Genomic DNA, 22181 nt, shown 5'->3' with positions numbered 1-22181 from the left:
GTTTTTAAAGATCTGATAACTCACGTAAACTCTGCAGCCAAGGCGGTCTAAAATGTATACAAGTGAATTAATTGAATGAATGCTCCAATACGTGTGTCATTTCTAATGTTTATATCAATTTCCCTAATCATTACTGCTTGATTTTGCTCGCGAGAAAAGTGTCACTCGGTGGTTGAATTGTCACTCATAATTACACTGAAATTATAAAAGTGTAACACATAGCAATCTGAAACCGTGGCAGCTATGGAACAGTCATTTCAGCTGCAGTGGGAGGCAAGGAGTCTCCTCTGCTTTGAAATCGAACACGAAGGAACAGGACTGTCTCTTAGTTTGCTTTCGTTTTTAGCAAAGGAGACTACCTGCCTCCCACTGCAGCTGAAGTATTCGGCTCCACCAATTAACCCCCTCCTGGGACGGTGAACTCTTATCACTTAGCAGACAAAAGCATGGCACCGCGCGCCCAGTGATTTCCCCTCCCTCTCTCCTCCAACCCTCTGTCACCGGAGTTTGCTAATGAAAAGAAATTCCCATTTGAAATGGATAAAGATTGCGAGGCGGGGAACAGTGGAGGACAACAAAAGCAGATGTTAGGGTCGAGTGCGCCCCCCCCCCCCTGGGATGGTGTCACGCCCCCCTGGGCGGGCGCTCCCCACAGTTTGAAGAACTCTGCCTCAGAAGAACATCCTGTAATTTGCTGATGTCGTCCACCGGAGACACTCTCGTCCCCGGGGATTCCGACAAAGTTGGTGAGTAAGTTCTGGTTCCGGAAGAGTCCGTGCAGGACCGTGATCTGCGCCTCCTGTGACGCCGTCTCGATCTTGTTGAGGACCTGTGACGACTCCGCGATCTCCCCCTCCGACCGGAGCGAGATCGCGACCTCCTTGGCTTCGGGCGCTCCGCCGGCCTCACAGGAGTGGGCGACTTTGGCCTGGCTGGGGTCCTCGGCAGAGGGGGCCCCTTTAGGAGGCGCCGGATATCGAGGCAGCAAAGCCATCCTCGGTGGAATCGGAGGAGGCCTGTCATCCGGAAGCGGAGGATGAGGTTGAGGATGAGGTGGAAGTGGAGGCGGGGTGGGAGCCCGCGGAGGAGGACCCCTGGGCAAGGGAGGAGGGGGCGTAACTGACTTCGGCCTAGAAGGCGTATACACTTCAGAGTACACCGAGCCCGGTGACCTTCCTTCCTTTCTAGGCTGGGGCGATGGAGAATCCCCTATCGGCACCTGCCGCCTGCTAGACTGACTTCTGGCGCCAGAAATTCTCTTGCGCCTCTTTGGCGTCAAAGAACGTCGACCCGACAGTGTGCGTCGGCCCCTCGACGGTGAGCGCCCCCTTCTCGACGGCAAACACCTCTCTCTCGATGGCGAACGTCTCCTCGACGGCGAACGCCTTCGCCTCGACGGCGACCTTCGCCTCGACGCCGAACGCCTGCGTGACTTCGACGTCCTCCTCGACGTCAAGGATCCCCTCGACGACGATCTCCTCCTCTTCGCCGACGGCGAACGGCGGTGTCGCCTCGATCTATTCAGTTCCTTCGACGCCGAGCGTCGACGCCGCTTCAACCCAGAGCCCTGGGGAGACGGGGAACAGACTGCAGTCATCCCTCTCGACGCCGTAGTCGGTGCAATCGACGCCGAAGGAGAATGGGAACGTTTGCTGGTCTTCCTGCCTATGGGGAGCCCCCCAGAGGCCTCAGCATGGGCAGAGGAAGCCCTTCCAGACCCACCTTGTGCCTTCAGTCTTCAGTCTTCTGTCTTCTGTCTTCCAGGCCTTGGAGCCTGATCTTCATCCTATCTCTCAGGGTCCTGCTAGAGAAGCCCTGGCAAATGTCACACTCCTCTGGGACATGAGATGAGGGAAGGCAAATGATGCACACCTCGTGTGGGTCCGACTTGGCCTTCTTCCTCGAGCACTCTGGGCATTTGTCAAACAATGCAGGCATATTTGACAAATAAAGAGTGCACCAAGCACACACAAGGAAGAAACTCCTAAGTACTTCAAGAAAAGCACTCAAATATTTTGAAAAAGTGAAAAATCACCAAATAAACCCTTGAAAAGGGAGAGCTCAATGCTCCAGGGTCCTGCTTGGAGGAGCCGGAAAAAAGAACTGAAATTAAAAGGGACCTGCAGTGCATTCTGGGATACTGAGAAAGTTCTGGGAAGTTTTCTTAAAGGCACAGTATCCTGTTTTGAGCCACATAATGGCAGCCTATGGGGCTTGTCTGTCCACTACTTCCTCTCTATCATTCCTGAGGGTTTTGCTGGTAAAAGCAAGTTTTTCCAAGTGGAAAGACCTGGACAGGCTGTGCGGTTTGTGGATTTTTGGTGGAATTTCTAGTTGAAGTGCTGGACAGTGTAGCATGTGGATATAGGCTGCATTATTTGTCTTTAAATTCTCTCTTAAGTGTCTATGCTGTTCTGCATTTTTTGACAACTTAAGAGATTATTTTTGATTGCTCCGGGGTCTGCGCACATGGGCGGGACTATTCACTAGATTATGACTATACACAGAGATCCCCTACTACAGAACCGTATGAAAGCAAGTTATGCAGGGCACGAGCCAGGATTCGGGAATGTTTCACAGATTGTATTGTAAGCTACGCCACACGGAGGAGGTACTTGTCTGAGGGCATTCACTGTAAACAGGTCATGTTTATTTATTCGTTGGCTGGCACAGTCCTTGCTCAAAGGCGGGCTGGTGAGCGCCACCAACACACACTCAACGAAAAGGAGGCTTGCTTTCAACACAGCACACTGTTGCAGGCATGCTATTTATAACAATTGCACACAATGTTAAGTAAATATAAGAATTTCTGGCATTTGAAAGCTGACTAAGCTTCCTCTGGGATCCTCGCTACCTGCATGCATGTCCAGGGAAGATGTGTAATCAGTATTTGCGTTGGTCAGGGCCAGAATGTAAATGCAAACCATGCAGCCAACATGTTTGAACACCAGAATAAAACTTTTTATTTCTTTAACACTGAGTAGCATCTCTTCACGTCTGTATTTTGTTCTATTGTGTGCTTCCAAAGCTGTCTCGCTACCGCCACTTCTTAAATAAAGGAGCGTATCTTCCATTGGTGCAGCAGGTGCAGTGGCCCACTGAACCTTGATTATTTCTGAATTTCACAGTTAAAAGAGCAGCCTGGGGACCCATGTCTTTCCTTGAACTGGGGCTCATGAAACTGCCTACACCACTATTATTTAAAAAAAATGCTTCTTTGTGTCTCTTGCCTGGCTGTGCACAGGTCTCATTTAACTTTATTTCATTATCCTTTGTTGAATGTGAATTCATGAATTTCTTAAGCACGCAATTCTAGTTCTCATGATTTAGGCCAAGCGACTAATTGTGTTGGCCACGCGCCCCTTCAACAGGTTTACCACACCCCTTTCAGAGACTCCCCCCGCCCCCAGTTTTTTCATCCCACTTAAAGCCCTGAATACATAAAACACATTAAAGCCCCAACAAAGACCAAGGTTAACATTCCATGGCTTGTGTAGCACATTAAATCATGTAGTAATCAAAGAGAGCCCGTCCTTTGAATGGGACTATCTTGCCACTTCTGATGTTCAGTAGAAAACAGACAGATTTCTTTAAATAACCCTCTCCCACCAGGGTTTTCCTTTGGTGGCATGCTTCATTATTGGGTTTTTCCCGTTCCGCTGCGGAATGGGGCGTGCTACGACCGTCCGGTACGTGGGAGCACTTTGATCATATTCTATGAAGGATGGAGAGACCCATAGGACTAGGGGGTCTTTTTTAGAGGAGAAATAAAAAATACCTGGCTTTGTAGGAAAACAATTTTATTCTTGCCTCTATCTGATATGATTAAAAAGTGGGGAAACGTTAGAAAATGGCACATGAATTTCTGTGGTCTACATGTTTAAAGCCTTACCCCAAGTCTTTTCTAAAGGACCAAGGAATGATCTCCGATACCACTCCTGTCGCAAAAACTCCAATTAGAGTGCACTTTGATTTAGATCAGTGGATAAAAATACATATACATACAATACCCAATGGGTAAAGTTTCTGTAAGATATGTAGGAAGCCAAAACTCAGGCCTCATGAGCTCTAAGGGCAGGGGGGGCGCTCTCTTACCTTTAGTCAAACTTTCTTCAAAGCTACTCCCTTGTCTTTGTAGATAGCCTGCCCGTGGCTCCGCAGCGGAACGGGATGAGGCGTGCCACCAAGGGGAACCCTAATGCACATTAAATCATAACAGTCACGTTGACCACACAAAAGGAAAAAAAACCGACAGAGAGCACTACTCTTTTTTGCTCTCGCAGAAGAGAAGCGCTCTCTCAATCAATTTTTATTACTGTATTGTTTAATGACTGAATAGTGAGTTTGATAATTACATACTAGAAAAAGATTATTTCATTTACTTTTATGCTTCCCTTTGCTTGTATTTTCTGGCAGTGTGAGCTCGTCTCTCCCACTCAGCTTTGTTAATCGGAGGCAGGCAGCTCTTGAGGGCATAGCTTTCAATGCTTGCTCTGTAGCTGCCGCTTTGACTTTTTCCGGTTCCTCTGTGTCAGCTTTGACTTTTTCAGGTTATCTGCGTCAACCGAGCGCACACTAGCTGTTGTTCGCCTCAGTGGTTCCTGTCAGTTACAGAATGAGCCTTCGCCTGCGTGTATTTTTTCAATCATAAGGTATTTGGGAGCAGTATAATGTTAGTAATCATTTTTCCAGTTACCAATTTAGAAAAGTAGTCTTTAGGGCATAATCTCTACTTACCTTTACAATATAATATACAAATAATAAGATAAAGGTTTTTTTTTCCTCTAAGTTTGATATAAAGCTAACCCATATATGTATGGAGGGCACAGATATAAGTGGGTTACATAAGCTTATGCATCCTGAAGGCGTGACTCTATTCTGAGAGGTCTAGCTACCCTTTGGAGGGTGAACATTATATTCAGGAGAGCAAGCAGAAGTCTGTACAAGAAGACATCCAAGTGAGCATCCATGGTGTTGTCCAATCTGCGGTGAGTGTCGCTATGAAGTCTATGCACGAAGTGGTGAGTCAGTCCATTTCATCCTTCCCTGACCACCTAATTTCGAATCTGCCTTTATGAACCTGGAGACAGTTAAAATACCTGCTATAAGGATGGACGGCCCTCTATACCTAGGAGAGATGGCAAAGACGTCTGGTAATATGGAACAATTTCTGTCCAGTCATCTCAGAAACCTAAAGAGATGGTACCCTTGGAATTGGCCTTTCACTCTCTCCTATCAGAGATCCATAAAAAGAAGTGAAGGGTTGTAAGTTTTCTAGAAGACCTATAATGCATAGACAGGCTGGTGCTGCAGTCTTATCAGAATCTCACACATATTGTTGGAGGGATTCCTTTATTCATGGCGATTCCTCAGAAACAGATTCCACAGAAAGTATCCCTTAACCTCCAGATGACTTGGCTAACATAAGTCTGATTGATAGAGAAATGTCAGATTTCATGGACCAACCTTTTTTTGACCCCAGTGCAATTATACACCCAACTTCAGGTGAATGGGGTCTTCTCCACACATTTCAGAATTCTTCGCAATATGGAAGAGCTATGATATAGAAAAGAAACAGAAAAACTTAGCTGTGCATCCCATATACCAATTCTTTCAAACACCTTATGTTGGTCTCACAATAGTTACCTTCCCACCTAAGAAGGGAAACGATTCAAAGATAGGTCATTGGAAGTATTCCAGGATAACCTCTTGGATGTGTTAGGCCTTTTAATTAAAAATCCTGAAGACGACAGAGAAAACTGCTACATCCAACGTTCCTTTGGACCTGCCTATCTTACTGGATTCAGAAATCAATTTGTATCTTTGGAAATGCACATTCTATTTTCTGCACAATACAGGAAATTGTTTAATTAGATTGATCCAAAACTGGGAGAAATGTCAGATAAAGAACTGGGAGCTGCAGTCACTGTTCAGCTCTTTAGCGAGAGACGTGTTAAAGAAATTACGGGTTAGGTGCAGACCTTCACATCAATGGAAAAGGCCTAGCAAAATTTAAGGAAGGTCTTTTCACCCAGCAAACAGGTTAGGTTGCTTAGGTTCAAGGGAGCCATACCTTGGACATTGCACAATCAAGTTTGTAATGGTATAATGGGACTCCCATTTGACAATCAACCACTAAGGCCACATTATAAAGGGAAGACCTACTGGCTTTTGTCAATACTTATTTCTGGGTCCGAGCAAATAAGCAAACCAATGAGAAAACCATTCCTGGGCGAAATTTCAATTTGTGTTACACTTGTTAGGTAAAATGACACCATTACGTCACTTCGGGCCATTATGTCATTTTGCGTTGTCACCAGTTGTGATAAAAATGTACTGCAAACGGTAAATTGCATAAAAAATGTAACACAAATGCATACGAACAACAGAACGCGAGCAGCTGTTCGTGGTGCTTTTGTTTCAATGCGTCCTTGTGTCACAATCGACACAAAGATGCATTTTGTGCAAAAATATAGCACAAAATAGCAGATGTTACACTTTGTGGAATTATGCTTAATTACATGAAAGCTAGTTGGGCAAACCCAGGTGCTATTAGCACAGAAGCTTGAGAGGCAAGGCCCTACCATTCCCACCACTGCTACCTACATGTGGGGTCTCACTGACCAAAGATTACATCCAGACTTCCTATTACCCTCTAACTGTTTTTATAGCAGAGCATTATGAAGTTTTAAAAGGGGCCCACCAGCCTCACTAGTCAAAATGAAGATACCAATGCGTTTCTTGTGCTTACACAAGGCTTTTCCATTTTCTATTGCTGAGCAATTTATTGTTGGTTTGATGCTACGTCCTCCTTTACAAGAGGATAACAGAAGTGAAACCAAAGCTTGCCTATGGATTTATCAAGGTTTCAATTCTTTGGGTGAGTGGCAAGGGACTAGTCACTCACAGAAATGAATCTAGACTGCTGGGGCTCCTTTTGGTTAATGGGTAGGTAAACTTATGTAGGGGTCACTACTTTAATATGTTTGGGACTCTTGTTACACTGTCCTTACACAGTGGCCCAAAATTAAGGTAGTTATATATAACAAGAGTTCTCCTTCCTTAAAATGAAAAGAGATTACAAAACACTAACATATCACAGGAATAAAAGACAAATAAACAGCAACGCCTAATTATAATTAGTGACAAAGGTTGGAAGGCTTGGAAAACTATTTCTCCAATTAGTATTGCAAATACATGAAGATGGTGTGTTGAAATCTTTCAAAACGAATACCCTGAAAATATAGCACAGGAAGTCACGCTTTTTCAAATGCTTGCAAATACAGAACTGTATAAAATGCTGACCCATATACCAAAATCACTGTATTCTCTTCCCAGCAACTGGATAGGACTACTTTGTAATTTATTTAATTTAATATGCTTGGTGGATAATATGACTAGAAGGGTAGTAAAATGGTCCAAATGCATACAGCAATTACAACTAGTCAGCCCCTAAATTACCCATGCTATTACCAAAAGGCACAAGCTATAACCACCGTGTAACGTACATTATGAAATTGGTATGAGAAATACCATTAAAAAAAAATAGCACACAAACTGAGTGGCACTGTCCAAGGTAAGACACGCTTGAACCTAATCATATGCATGGTCTTCTTTTGTTTTGAACTAGAGATTTTTGGGATGTCTTTAACCCTTTCGATGCTGATGACGGCCGGGAGCCGTCATGGCACACAGTGCTCGTGTGCTGATGACGGCTCCCGGCCGTCATGACAGCACCCGCGATTGGAATGTGCCGCACAGGCGCAGAATCGCGGGCGCACAGAAGGGGTTAAACAGATCAAAATAATGAGATCACAAAACCTTTTGTCAAATTCTACATTGATAGCATTAAGAGTAGGTAATTTCTTGCAAAGTAAAGAATCAGTCTGTACAGAGAGGCTTTGAGAGGAGGAGCCAAGTCACAGTCTCCAAATCATAACCAGTCCTCGATAAATCTGCTGGCCCACTCGCCATGGCGAGTCAGATTTGATCAGGGTGATCTATATTTAGGGCCAACTTGCCCGTTCTGCTGAGCGGACAAACAGGTGTTCTGTTCACTCACAAAGTGAAAGAGCATTAAAGATGCCTTTAAATCTTGTTTTTATCTGGTCACATTTATTCTGTGTTCAGAGACAGAGGTTAAAAGTTAGTTCACATCTACAATTGCTTTTCTTTCTATGACTGCAAAGTTTCAATATTTTGTAAAGCAAACTGTCAGACAAACGTGCTGTACAAAAATAGTGCAATGAAAGGCTGCAGAAAGTCACGTTTTACTCTAACACAATTAAATAGCTAAAAGTGAACTGTACAAACATTTCAAAATAAATTTCAGTAGTTATGAAAGCCCTCGTTTTGTAATTCTGTGAAAAGAAAAAAATATTCTAATAGGAAGAAAACTGTTAAAGCATAAAATATGAGTGAACTATCTAACAACCATGTTGAGACTCACCCTCCATGCTGTATTTGCCTAGTGATTGTTTTTGAAATATGTTCCTTTGGCAGAAACCTGTAAGTTTCCACCCCGTGACCCCAGACTGTGAGAACGCAAGTGCAAGTATGGAAAAGCTGCTTTATCTCAGAATTTATTTTTTTACCTCGATTGGGGCCTTGGAAATTAAGAAACTTAATTAGCCGCAGGCCACAGGTTTCCTGCTAAGAACCTCAACTGCTGAAACTGGTGCTGTCCAGCTTTTTGATATGGGTGACCCTGCAGCTGCATGCACTATGACTCAGCCCTAGCAATATATTCCAATATATAGTCTCCTGTATAAAAAGAACAACGCAAAGCAACGAGGCAGAACACTCTGGCAGTTTGGTCGGCTGCGTGTTCTTGCTTGAGCTTCGGTAAATAAACGTTACTCTTTGTCTCATACCAAGTCCGTGTGTTGACTGTTAGTTTCTTTTCAGAAATGGTTCTTTTAAAAATGGTGCTGTAACACAGACACACGGACTAGAAATCTAGATAGACGTTGAGCCGTGGTCGAGGGCCTGGGGAGTCCGGTTGTCTCAGAAGCATCCCTGTTTGATCGGACTGGTTTCCCAACTGCTCAGACAAAGGAATTCCCGATGACCAACCCAAGACACGAGATTCCATCAGCTGAATCCAAAAGACAAGGCGAACATTTTTCATAACAGTCACATCCAGTCGTTGTGGACCAGGTAAGACAGTAGGACAGGGTCGACTGTGGGAAGGAATTAGGGGTTTTCCAACTCTAAAAATTGATATATAGGAATAGGATTCCTCACATCATCCAGGGTCTGCCCGCTGGATAAAGGCCTAATAAAAGGGGGATACTGGGTTTTCCATTTCAGTCAAGACAGACTATCGAGTAATAAAATAAGAATAAAAGATGTCAAGTAAAAAATGCTTTGTTGTATGTCACAATGTTGCAAATCTAAGAGACTAGATAAAAGTCAGCCATCACTGGAGCCTGGAACTCCGGCCTGGCACATAGTAAAGACAAGCATTGAAAATGCAATAGGTCTCGCAATAGAAGAGTTTGACATTTTTCGTTTTGCAAATGGATGAGTGACACCTATAGCATTTGGAATGCAACATGTTTTGTATTTACGTGACTTATATGGCAGCTCTGGTCGTTATGCTACATCTCTAGATAGTTTTATCTTTCGCAAATGTGACACCTATTGTAACACAATATGTGTTGTGAGGGTGAGTGAGGGTGAGGGGTTGAGGGTGAGGGGTTGAGGGTGAGTGAGGGTGAGGGTGAGTGAGGGTGAGGGTGAGTGAGGGTGAGGGGTTGAGGGTGAGGTGTTGAGGGTGAGTGAGGGTGAGGTGTTGAGGGTGAGGGGTTGAGGGTGAGTGAGGGTGAGGGGTTGAGGGTGAGTGAGGGTGAGGGGTTGAGGGTGAGTGAGTGTGAGGGGTTGAGGGTGAGTGAGGGTGAGGGTGAGTGAGGGTGAGGGGGTGAGGGTGAGGGTGAGGCTGAGGGGTTAAGGGTGAGTGAGGGTGAGTGAGGGTGAGGGTGAGTGAGGGGTTGAGGGTGAAGGGTTGAGGGTGGGTGAGGGTGAGGGGTTGAGGGTGAGTGAGGGTGAGGGGTTGAGGGTGAGTGGGTGAGGGTGAGTGAGGGTGAGGTGTTGAGGGTGAGTGAGGGTGAGTGAGGGTGAGTGAGTGTGAGGGGTTGAGGGTGAGTGAGGGTGAGGGTGAGTGAGGGTGAGGGTGAGTGAGGGTGAGGGTGAGTGAGGGTGAGGGTGAGTGAGGGTGAGGGTGAGTGAGGGTGAGGGGTTGAGGGTGAGTGAGGGTGAGGGTGAGGCTGAGGGGTTGAGGGTGAGTGAGGGTGAGTGAGAGTGAGGGTGAGAGGGGTTGAGGGTGAAGGGTTGAGGGTGGGTGAGGGTGAGGGGTTGAGGGTGAGTGAGGGTGAGGGTGAGTGAGGGTGAGGGTGTTATGTTATGTTATGTTATGTTACGACTATTTATTGTGCGCACAGATACTCCAGCCAAGGAGCGTCCTGGCGCAGAGACAAGGTAGCCCGTAACACAACGAGAGGCTAAGAACAGAAACTAAGAAACAGCTAAAACAAGAAGGTTTTTATAGCCCTCCGAAAGGTCAGAAGGTCCTCCAGCAAGCGGATTTCAACAGGCAGGGAGTTCCATGCTGACGCAGCCATTACCCTAAACGAGCGGCCTCCCATACGGCTAAGCCTGAATCTGGGAACCACCGCGAGGGCCAGACCTTGAGAGCGGAGGCTACGGGCAGGGACATAAAAAGACAGACAACTCGACAGGATTTCCGGGCCTGTACCTCTCAAGATTTTAAAAGCAAGGCACAAGACCTTGAAGAGGATGCGCTTCCTAACCGGAAGCCAGTGTAGGGAGCGAATGACACCTGTCACTGAGCAGAATCTGGGCAAACCAACAATCGCCCTCGCCGCAGCATTCTGAACCCGTTGTAAACGGGTTAGTTCAGCCTGGTTAGCCCCAGCCAGGAGAGAGCTGGCGTAATCCAGGCGGGAGATGATAGTAGCCTGGATCACCAGCTGCCTGGTCGGGGCATCAAAGAACTTGAGAACAGGTCTCAAGCCCCTCAGGAGACCAAAACAACAGGCCGCGGTTCTTTTAGTATGGCCTATAAAGGAGAGGCCCGCATCCAGCCATACCCCCAGATTTTTCACTTCCGATACCGGGATCGGAGTAGGTCCCAACTCTGAGGGCCACCAGTGGTCACCCCACAACTCCACTCCCTTCCCGACGACCATCACCTCTGTTTTAGTGGCGTTTAGCTGAAGGCAATTGCCTGTCAGCCAGCTAGCCACCGCCTTCAGTCCAGACTGAAACCTGGGGGCCTCAATTTCCGCATCCCCGCTGAGAGTAACCGCCAGCTGAGTGTCGTCGGCATATGAGACCAAAGTAAGGCCCCACTGCCTAGCGACATCAGCCAGCGGTCTCACGTATAGATTGAACAACGTGGGACTCAGCGAGGACCCTTGCGGAACCCCCATGGCCAGTGGTTGGTAGTTGGACTTGAAGGGAGGGATGGCAACACAGAAGGAGCGGTCATCTAAAAAGGAGCGGAACCATTGCAACACCTGACCGCCAATACCAGTCTCCTCGAGTCGACGCAGGAGGATGCTGTGGTCCACCGTATCAAAGGCGGCGCTAAGATCTAACAAAATAAGCGCCGCCGTTTGACCAGCATCCAACCTTGCCCGGTGAGTGAGGGTGAGGCGTTGAGGGTGAGTGAGGGTGAGGGTGAGTGAGGGTGAGGGTGAGTGAGGGTGAGGGTGAGGGTGGGTGAGGGTGAGTGAGGGTGAGGGTGAGTGAGGGTGGGTGAGGGTGAGGGTGAGTGAGGGTGAGGGTGAGTGAGGGTGAGTGAGGGTGAGGGTGAGTGAGGGTGAGTGAGGGTGAGTGAGGGTGAGTGAGAGTGAGGGTGAGTGAGGGTGAGTGAGGGTGAGTGAGGGTGAGTGAGGGTGAGTGAGGGTGAGTGAGGGTGAGTGAGGGTGAGTGAGGGTGAGTGAGGGTGAGTGAGGGTGAGTGAGGGTGAGTGAGGGTGAGTGAGGGTGAGTGAGGGTGAGTGAGGGTGAGGGGGTGAGGGTGAGTGAGGGTGAGGGGTTGAGGGTGAGTGAGGGTGAGGGGTTGAGGGTGAGGGGTTGAGGGTGAGTGAGGGTGAGGGGTTGAGGGTGAGTGAGGGTGAGGGGTTGAGGGTGAGGGGTTGAGGGTGAGTGAGGGTGAGGGGTTGAGGGTGAGTGAGGGTGAGGGGTTGAGGGTGAGGGGGTTGAGGGTGAGTGAGGGTGAGGGGTTGAGGGTGAGTGAGGGTGAGGGGTTGAGGGTGAGTGAGGGTGAGGGTGAGGGTGGGTGAGGGTGAGTGAGGGTGAGTGAGGGTGAGTGAGGGTGAGGGTGAGGGTGAGTGAGGGTGAGTGAGGGTGAGGGTGAGTGAGGGTGAGGGTGAGTGAGGGTGAGTGAGGGTGAGTGAGGGTGAGTGAGGGTGAGTGAGGGTGAGGGTGAGTGAGGGTGAGGGTGAGTGAGGGTGAGTGAGGGTGAGTGAGGGTGAGTGAGGGTGAGTGAGGGTGAGTGAGGGTGAGTGAGGGTGAGTGAGGGTGAGTGAGGGTGAGTGAGGGTGAGTGAGGGTGAGTGAGGGTGAGGGGGTGAGGGTGAGTGAGGGTGAGGGTTGAGGGTGAGTGAGGGTGAGGGGTTGAGGGTGAGGGGTTGAGGGTGAGTGAGGGTGAGGGGTTGAGGGTGAGTGAGGGTGAGGGGTTGAGGGTGAGGGGTTGAGGGTGAGTGAGGGTGAGGGGTTGAGGGTGAGTGAGGGTGAGGGGTTGAGGGTGAGGGGTTGAGGGTGAGTGAGGGTGAGGTTGAGGGTGAGTGAGGGTGAGGGGTTGAGGGTGAGTGAGGGTGAGGGTGAGGGTGGGTGAGGGTGAGTGAGGGTGAGTGAGGGTGAGTGAGGGTGAGGGTGAGGGTGAGTGAGGGTGAGTGAGGGTGAGGGTGAGTGAGGGTGAGGGTGAGGGTGAGTGAGGGTGAGTGAGGGTGAGTGAGGTGAGTGAGGGTGAGTGAGGGTGAGGGTGAGTGAGGGTGAGGGTGAGTGAGGGTGAGGGTGAGTGAGAGGGTGAGGGTGAGGGGTGAGGGTGAGTGAGGGTGAGTGAGGGTGAGTGAGGGTGAGTGAGGGTGAGTGAGGGTGAGTGAGGGTGAGTGAGGGTGAGTGAGGGTGAGTGAGGGTGAGTGAGGGGTGAGTGAGGGTGAGTGAGGGTGAGGGTGGGTGAGGGTGAGGCTGAGGGGTTGAGGGTGAGTGAGGGTGAGGCTGAGGGGTTGAGGGTGAGTGAGAGTGAGGGTGAGTGAGAGTGAGGGTGAGGCTGAGGGGTTGAGGGTGAGTGAGAGTGAGGGTGAGGCTGAGGGGTTGAGGGTGAGTGAGAGTGAGGGTGAGGCTGAGGGGTTGAGGGTGAGTGAGAGTGAGGGTGAGGCTGAGGGTTGAGGGTGAGTGAGAGTGAGGGTGAGGCTGAGGGGTTGAGGGTGAGTGAGAGTGAGGGTGAGGCTGAGGGGTTGAGGGTGAGTGAGAGTGAGGGTGAGGCTGAGGGGTTGAGGGTGAGTGAGGGTGAGGGTGGGTGAGGGGTTGAGGGTGAGTGAGGGTGAGGGTGGGTGAGGGGTTGAGGGTGAGGGTGGGTGAGGGGTTGAGGGTGAGTGAGGGTGAGTGAGGGTGAGTGAGGGTGAGTGAGGGTGAGTGAGGGCGAGTGAGGGCGAGTGAGGGCGAGTGAGGGTGAGTGAGGGTGAGTGAGGGCGAGTGAGGGCGAGTGAGGGCGAGTGAGGGCGAGTGAGGGCGAGTGAGGGCGAGTGAGGGCGAGTGAGGGCGAGTGAGGGCGAGTGAGGGCGAGTGAGGGCGAGTGAGGGCGAGTGAGGGCGAGTGAGGGCGAGTGAGGGCGAGTGAGGGCGAGTGAGGGCGAGTGAGGGCGAGTGAGGGCGAGTGAGGGCGAGTGAGGGCGAGTGAGGGCGAGTGAGGGCGAGTGAGGGCGAGTGAGGGCGAGTGAGGGCGAGTGAGGGCGAGTGAGGGCGAGTGAGGGCGAGTGAGGGCGAGTGAGGGCGAGTGAGGGCGAGTGAGGGCGAGTGAGGGCGAGTGAGGGCGAGTGAGGGCGAGTGAGGGTGAGGGGTTGAGGGTGAGTGAGGGTGAGGGGTTGAGGGTGGGTGAGGGTGAGGGTGAGGGGTTGAGGGTGAGTGAGGGTGAGGGTGAGGCTGAGGGGTTGAGGGTGAGTGAGAGTGAGGGTGGGTGAGGGGTGGGTGAGGGGTTGAGGGTGAGTGAGGGTGAGGGGTTGAGGGTGAGTGAGGGTGAGGCGTTGAGGGTGAGTGAGGGTGAGGGTGAGTGTGGGTGAGTGTGGGTGAGGGTGAGTGAGGGTGAGGGTGAGTGAGGGTGAGGGTGAGTGAGGGTGAGGGTGAGTGAGGGTGAGTGAGGGTGAGTGAGGGTGAGTGAGGGTGAGTGAGGGTGAGTGAGGGTGAGTGAGGGTGAGTGAGGGTGAGTGAGGGTGAGTGAGGGTGAGTGAGGGTGAGTGAGGGTGAGTGAGGGTGAGGGTGAGTGAGGGTGAGTGAGGGTGAGTGAGGGGTTGAGGGGTGAAGGGTTGAGGGTGGGTGAGGGTAGAGGTTGAGGGTGAGTGAGGGTGAGGGGTTGAGGGGTTGAGGGTGAGTGAGGGTGAGGCGTGTGAGGGTGAGTGAGGGTGAGGGTGAGTGAGGGTGAGGGTGAGTGTGGGTGAGGGTGAGTGTGGGTGAGGGTGAGTGAGGGTGAGGGTGAGTGAGGGTGAGGGTGAGTGAGGGTGAGTGAGGGTGAGTGAGGGTGAGTGAGGGTGAGGGTGAGTGAGGGTGAGTGAGGGTGAGGGTGAGGCTTGAGGGGTTGAGGGTGAGTGAGGGTGAGTGAGAGTGAGGATGAGTGAGGGTTGAGGGTGAAGGGTTGAGGGTGGGTGAGGGGTTGAAGGTGAGTGAGGGTGAGGGGTTGAGGGTGAGGGGTTGAGGGTGAGTGTGGGTGAGGGTGAGTGAGGGTGAGGTGTTGAGGGTGAGTGAGGGTGAGGGGTTGAGGGTGAGTGAGGGTGAGGGGTTGAGGGTGAGTGAGGGTGAGGGGTTGAGGGTGAGTGAGGGTGAGTGAGTGTGAGGGGTTGAGGGTGAGTGAGGGTGAGTGAGGGTGAGTGAGGGTGAGGGGTTGAGGGTGAGGGTGAGGGTGAGGGTGAGGGTTAGGCTGAGGGGGTTGAGGGTGAGTGAGGGTGAGTGAGGGTGAGGGGTTGAGGGTGAGTGAGGGTGAGTGAGGGTGAGTGAGGGTGAGGGGTTGAGGGTGGGTGAGGGGTTGAGGGTGAGTGAGGGTGAGGGTGAGGGGTTGAGGGTGAGTGAGGGTGAGGCTGAGGGGTTGAGGGTGAGTGAGGGTGAGTGAGAGTGAGGGTGAGTGAGGGGTTGAGGGTGAAGGGTTGAGGGTGGGTGAGGGGTTGAGGGTGAGTGAGGGTGAGGGGTTGAGGGTGAGTGTGGGTGAGGGTGAGTGAGGGTGAGGTGTTGAGGGTGAGTGAGGGTGAGGGGTTGAGGGTGAGTGAGGGTGAGGGTGAGTGAGGTGAGGGGTTGAGGGTGAGTGAGGGTGAGGGTAGGCTGAGGGGTTGAGGGTGAGTGAGGGTGAGTGAGGGTGAGTGAGGGGGTTGAGGGTGAAGGGTTGAGGGTGGGTGAGGGTGAGGGGTTGAGGGTGAGTGAGGGTGAGGGGTTGAGGGGTTGAGGGTGAGTGAGGGTGAGGGTTGAGGGTGAGTGAGGGTGAGGGTGAGTGTGGGTGAGGGTGAGTGAGGGTGAGTGAGGGTGAGTGAGGGTGGGTGAGGGTGAGTGAGGGTGAGTGAGGGGTTGAGGGTGAGTGAGGGTGAGTGAGGGTGAGTGAGGGTGAGTGAGGGTGAGGGGTTGAGGGTGAGTGAGGGTGAGGGGTTGAGGGTGAGTGAGGGTGAGGGTGAGTGAGTGTGAGGGGTTGAGGGTGAGTGAGGGTGAGGGTGAGTGAGGGTGAGGGGTTGAGGGTGAGTGAGGGTGAGTGAGAGTGAGGGTGAGTGAGGGGTTGAGGGTGAAGGGTTGAGGGTGGGTGAGGGTGAGGGGTTGAGGGTGAGTGAGGGTGAGGGGTTGAGGGTGAGTGAGGGTGAGTGAGGGTGAGTGAGGGTGAGTGAGGGTGAGTGAGGGTGAGTGAGGGTGAGGGGTGAGGGTGAGTGAGGGTGAGTGAGGGTGAGTGAGGGTGAGTGAGGGTGAGTGAGGGTGAGTGAGGGTGAGTGAGGGTGAGTGAGGGTGAGTGAGGGTGAGGGGTTGAGGGTGAGTGAGGGTGAGTGAGGGTGAGTGAGGGTGAGTGAGGGTGAGTGAGGGTGAGTGAGGGTGAGGGGTTGAGGGTGAGTGAGGGTGAGGGTGAGGGGTTGAGGGTGAGGGTGGGTGGGGGTGGGTGAGGGTGGGTGGGGGTGGGTGGGGGTGGGTGAGGGTGGGTGAGGGGTTGAGGGTGAGTGAGGGTGAGGGTGAGGGGTTGAGGGTGAGTGAGGGTGAGGGTGGGTGAGGGTGGGTGAGGGTGGGTGGGGGTGGGTGAGGGTGGGTGAGGGTGAGGGGTTGAGGGTGAGTGAGGGTGAGGGTGGGTGAGGGTGAGTGAGGGTGAGGGGTTGAGGGTGAGGGGTTGAGGGTGAGTGAGGGTGAGGTGTTGAGGGTGAGTGAGGGTGACAGCGTTTCTTTTCAAAGGCAACCGAAGTGCAAACACAAGTGGATCCCTGCCCCTCACACGATGGTTTTTAGGGTACAAATGTACAACGGCCGCCTGTGGGTCCTCGCCAGGCTTCCGAGAGGCAGGAAATACCGTTTGCATTCTTAAATTGCGAAGTTGTAGTGGGGGAGGGGGGGCGGTAAGAAAAAGGCGACCTCGAACTCCAGGTCCCAACAATCCAACACACACTCTCCGTTTAATGCAATATAATGGTGCCGAGAGACCTGGAAGGCGCGGGCCCTGCTGGCAGAGGTTGCACTGCGGCTGCGCAGCTTCAACACCTCCAAAGCACCGAAAATGACTGCTTCAATTCTACTGTGATGACTTACATGTGGTTTGGTGGCGCAGAGATTAAGCTGTAATTGATTTAAAAGCCGTACTGATTAACGAAAAGAAAGTGATTTTTTTAGGGGCAGAAGACAGTCATGGAAAACTGACATTAGGAGAGACTGTGGTTAGGGGTGTGTTATGGTAAGTGGGGAACACCGTAAACAGTTTCAGAATCCCACCCACTGTATTCAGAGAGAACCACGGGGCCGGGAGGGGTGGGGGAGTCGAGCTTACTATCACACACCCGGAGCATGCACAGAGCAAGAAGTGGGAAGGCGTCCCATTAGCTGACCTCCGTGTGACCTTCACCACATGCTGTCTATTACTACAAACGTAAGGGAGGGAGGGGGTGCCCTGTCATACAGACTGAAGACAAGCCAGTGTGCCTTAATCATATAGGCCTTTAAACACAACACTGCAGGCCCCCCAAAGGAAAAAGACTGAAAAGCTGGTAATGCAAAAAAAAAAAAAAAAAAACAAGACGGAGGGCATTGCTGTGGGGAGGGGGTGGAGGAGAAATGCACACGGCGGGCAGGGGAGGGGGCGGAGCGGGGAGAGCGGCATGTGGGTGTGAAGAAGCCGGGGCCTTTGAAGTGAAGCTAAGCTTCACTTCAAAAGGTGTCGAAGGAATGCGGCTGAGGGAACAGACGGCGATTGCGGCTGAGGGAACTGATGTGCACGCGCTTTTAAGCTCAATGCACATGCGCATTGAGCTTAAAAGTCACGGGCACTGCAAGGAATCGCCACGATTCCTTGCTTGTTAGTTAAAGAGTGGTTAAGCCGCAATAGTCTCGCAAGCTCGATGCGCATGCGCATCGACAGGCGAGACCTAAAAAAGGGTTATCATATGGCATTGTTTTTGGACAAATGGCAACACAACTCATAAAGACCCGTTCCGGCAAAGGCTCGAAGGAGGATCATTTGAAAAGGGAAGGTCGGATTATTTAGATGTGGGTCTGAGAGAAAAGAGAAGGAAGAAGATGAGGTTGCTAGAATGGGATAAATATGCATGGAGAGACTATGTGCGAGGTAGACAATGGGCAGAGTCAAAGGGTAGTAATGGGACATTGATGAAATACGAAAAAGACTAACAGGATGAAAAATATAATGAAGCATGTAGAGAAGATGAAATGGCAGTACAGAAGTGTTTTGTACAACAAGGGAAACCGGTGAAGTCGATGTATCTGTAGGGTACCACCTCTTGCCTGACAGTGGTAAGATCAATTTATGGAAGTAATAATATTGAACCATTGCCCTTATCTTTGAATCAGCCCTTATCTTTGAATAAAGGTAGAGACACCAAGGTATAACAGTAGTAAAAATTGCATTCTGAAGAAGTCATGTATAGGCAAATAAATAAATAAATAAATATATATATATATATATTTTCTTATTTCTATTTAACGATTTTAATAAATAAATGTTATAATACTCCATTTTAAAAGGAACAAGAGAAGTTAAACTACATGTATCTCGAGGTGTAATTGTGGTTTTAAAATTATCATGTTATGTGTAGTATATAGCTGGGAGACTTCAGATGTAGTAAAGCAGGTTTATTATAAGACCGGTACAACAGGCATCTTCAAGTCAAGCTGGCCAGGCACAAACTGCCTCTACCTAGAACACTAGGAAGAGTCAGAGCCATCCACATTCTGGAATGTATGACACAGGTGAGATCCAAAGTAAAACACAGAAATAAAGGTAGGATAATTATACAACACATCTCCTCTCGTTGAACAATAATAACTCAAGAGTCAAAAGAAAGCTTAACACCGAAATGAAACTTATAACAGAAAGTATCTAAGACATGTTTATCATTGAAAAATGAACTAGAGAGAACATATACCTAAACATGTTATATCAAAGAAAATTGATGAAGCAACAAGAGAGACACACGTCACTCCTTTAAAAAACTAATCACAGCAAAAATCGTTCAGGTACATAGGAGGCCTACAGCTCCTTTGGGGCCTGGAAACAGATAAGGAAGACCTAGCGCCAGGAAGGCAAACAACCCGATCAGAAGGTCTGCACACAAGTCGGGAATCAGGAGCATCCCCTCCTCCATCATTCCTACCCAAAGCATGTTCAGAAACAGGTGCAGAAGGAGTTTGAGGAGGAATGAACATGTAACCTGAGCAATCATTCCCACTCACACTGTGATCCTGGATAGAAACAGAAGAAGGAGAAGAAGAAGAAGAAGCTGGTGGAGAGTCAGGATCAGAACCAGCTTTCTGATAAAGAGCCACCCTCCTATGGTTCCATTTCTCCCCATTGGACAGAACAACGTAGTGAGGATAGACCATCTTTACCGTAAAGGGACCTCGAAATTTTGACAAGCCACCAGACACCCTACCAGACTTCACCTTCACCAGATCACCTTTAGTAAGTTTGTTAGAGACTATTTTCGACATCTGCCTCACAGAATTCTTAGTAGAAGAGTTAGAAGCTGAAACAGGCACAACACCCTTTGCCAGAACAGAATGAAGAACCATCCCCCTAAGCCAAGAGGGAATTAGTTTAGTACTAGGGACTCTACCCCTCATGAGTTCAAAGGGAGATTTAAGTTGATTACTGTGAAGCGTAGTACAGTACGCATAGACCATTTCCCGAACTAGAGAAGAAACAGAAGAGCCATTGGAAAGGGCCATCTGAATGGTGCCTTTCACCAATCTATTCAGACGCTCACACAGACCATTCCCTTGATGATTGTATAGAGAGGTCCTGTGATGGGAAATTCCACAATCAGCCAAAAAGGTTTGCATATCTTGTGAAACTAACTGTGTGCCATTGTCTGTTATGATGACATCAGGAAAACCCTCCAAGAAAAATAAAGTTTTTAAATGCTTAATAGTAGTATCAGTGGTGATATCCTTTAGAAACTCCACAGACAACCATTTGGAATAACAATCCACAACAACAACAGCAAACCTCTGAGACACAGGTAGTTCCACCATAGGGCCAATGAAATCCAGACAGATGGTATGCCACGGAACTTCAGGAAAATGCAACGCACCCATCCCAGACCCAACTGCAATCTTTAATCTCTTCTCACCTATTTTACACGTATGGCAATCTTCCACCCAGGAAGAAACCATAGAGTCCAATCCGGGCCACCAAAAGTTCAACTTGAGTCTTTGTTGAGTTAAGGTCTGACCAAGGTGACCCTCATGTGCTATGGAAATGAGTTTTGGTCTCAAATCAGCAGGAGGTAAAATTTATCTCCCCGCATCACCACATTGTCATCACAGACGGACAAATCATCGATCACTTTTAAGAAAGGGCGAACAGAAACATGCACACAACTTTCTCTGCGCGAACCTAGTTTGATCAACTGGATAACTTCTTGCATAACATTGTCTTTAGCCATAGCTTCAAGCCAGTCAGCACGAGAAAAGGAACTCTCACCAATAGAAAGTACATCATCAATCCAAGCAATATTTTCTTCCATACCTTCAAGACTGAAGCCAACATTCACACTAGACGGAACCGCCAGTCTGGACAGACAATCCGCCTGGAAGTTCCTCCATCCGGAAATGTGAGATCTGTCAAAATGGTACTCTTGAAGCTTGGAAGCTAATCTTGCTAACCTCGGAGAACTACATGCCGCACCACCTGGGGAAAGAATTCGGATAAGTGGCTTGTGATCAGTCTTTAAATTGAAACGTGAGCCCCATAAATAAGGACGAAAATGGTGAGCACCCCATGCAGCAGCTAAGGCCTCTTTCTCAATGACAGAATAATTCTGTTCACACCGAGAAGGAGTGCGCGAAGCAAACGCGACTGGTCTCTCACCATCTTTATGGGTTTGTAACAAGACAGCACCCAGACCACAAGCACTGGCATCAACCAACAGAGTGGAAACTTTGTTAGTATCAAAGGGTGCAAGGACTTTTGCCCTACAAATGTCTTCTTTGATATTATTGGCCAAACTGCCTCTACCTAGAACACTAGGAAGAGTCAGAGCCATCCACATTCTGGAATGTATGACACAGGTGAGATCCAAAGTAAAACACAGAAATAAAGGTAGGATAATTATACAACATTATGCTGCTGCTCTTTCTCTTGCTGAATATTGTCATGTTTTGTTGCTGTTCTTTCTCTTATCACGGAATGTGGGAAGTGTACTTTTAAGATTTTAACAAATCAATAAAGTTTTGTTTGACTGACTGACTGAACCATTCAAAACCACCACAGTATTTGAAAGATAACAGAACACATGTCCCAGTATCAGAGTTAGATCGAGAAGAAGAAGAAATAAAATGCAAAGAGGGAACATGGGGTCACTTATATAAAAATTAAGCGCCAACAGTAGTGGACACATTAGTGGAAGCTTTACAACAGGGAGGAGCACGGGAATTGGGGATGTTGCCACTGTTTCCCAAGAGATTCACTGACATGATGTGCCATAACATACATTAAAGGACCTATGGTAGAAACTATAAAGTGGCGGCAAGGCACTTGGAAACAGAATGAAGGATATATTCAGCTAGAGCTAATAAATGGGGCAAGGGTGTGGATGTAATAAAAATATCTACTTGTCCTCGGGACAGGCTGCTTCATAATTTACTTGTCCTATAAAAATAACCAAACTTGTCCCTTTGGTGCCACGTAGTGCGGCGACAAATTATAGCAGCAATCTCATTATGTAAGAGTTCAGATAATAGCCTCTCTGACTAAGCCAGCGGTCCTACTACAGTAGGATTCGAATACTAGCAATTCCATTATTTTGCTACCTTTCTACAAATCTACATACTGGAGCTGGCGTTATCAGTACGCAATAGTCCCAGGGCTGGGATGCACTTTGAGTCTGCGCAAACCTACTGTCTTGCATGTTTTAGGTGTTTTCACCAGTTGTTCTATAATCTTTTCCCATACTGAGAAAGGTTGGAAATTTACTCCTGACAAGGGCAGAAGTAAAACTTCTACCAGGTTTGGGGGGGGAAAAGTGGTTGTAGGGAAAGTGGACTTGTAAACGCTCAACAGATTTTCATGTGAGCAAATCTACACATGCATATTTGCTAATGCTAAAACGCAGTACCCAAATATTTTCTAAAGTACAATTTCCTGGTCTACTTCTGTAAATCCTTGTGAATTTATGAAAGCTATAAATGTGCACTGATGCAAGGACATATAAAATGGGTAGATTTTTGGGACTTCCTTTGAAACTCGGGCCCCTAATTAA

General features: G+C 49.2%; 1 protein-coding gene across 6 annotated transcripts in view; it reads right to left on the bottom strand.

Annotated features, from left to right (window-relative positions):
- Positions 1 to 22181, bottom strand: part of TMEM39B (transmembrane protein 39B) — a 319579-nt gene that overhangs the window by 235943 nt on the left and 61455 nt on the right. Inside the window, exon 1 of one of the 6 annotated variants that reach the window (XM_078680677.1) lies at positions 20450 to 20468. The exons of the other annotated variants lie outside the window; for them this stretch is intronic. The gene's annotated coding sequence lies outside the window, so the exon portion shown is untranslated. Of the gene's footprint in view, positions 1 to 20449; positions 20469 to 22181 lie in introns of those variants that run through there. 6 annotated transcript variants of the gene reach the window in all.

This window comes from Lissotriton helveticus, chromosome 3_1, assembly GCF_964261635.1.
Source record: "Lissotriton helveticus chromosome 3_1, aLisHel1.1, whole genome shotgun sequence".
NCBI classification, from domain to species: domain Eukaryota; kingdom Metazoa; phylum Chordata; class Amphibia; order Caudata; family Salamandridae; genus Lissotriton; species Lissotriton helveticus.
The sequence above is the reverse complement of the archived record's forward strand: the minus strand, read 5'-3'. Positions and strand labels throughout refer to the sequence as shown.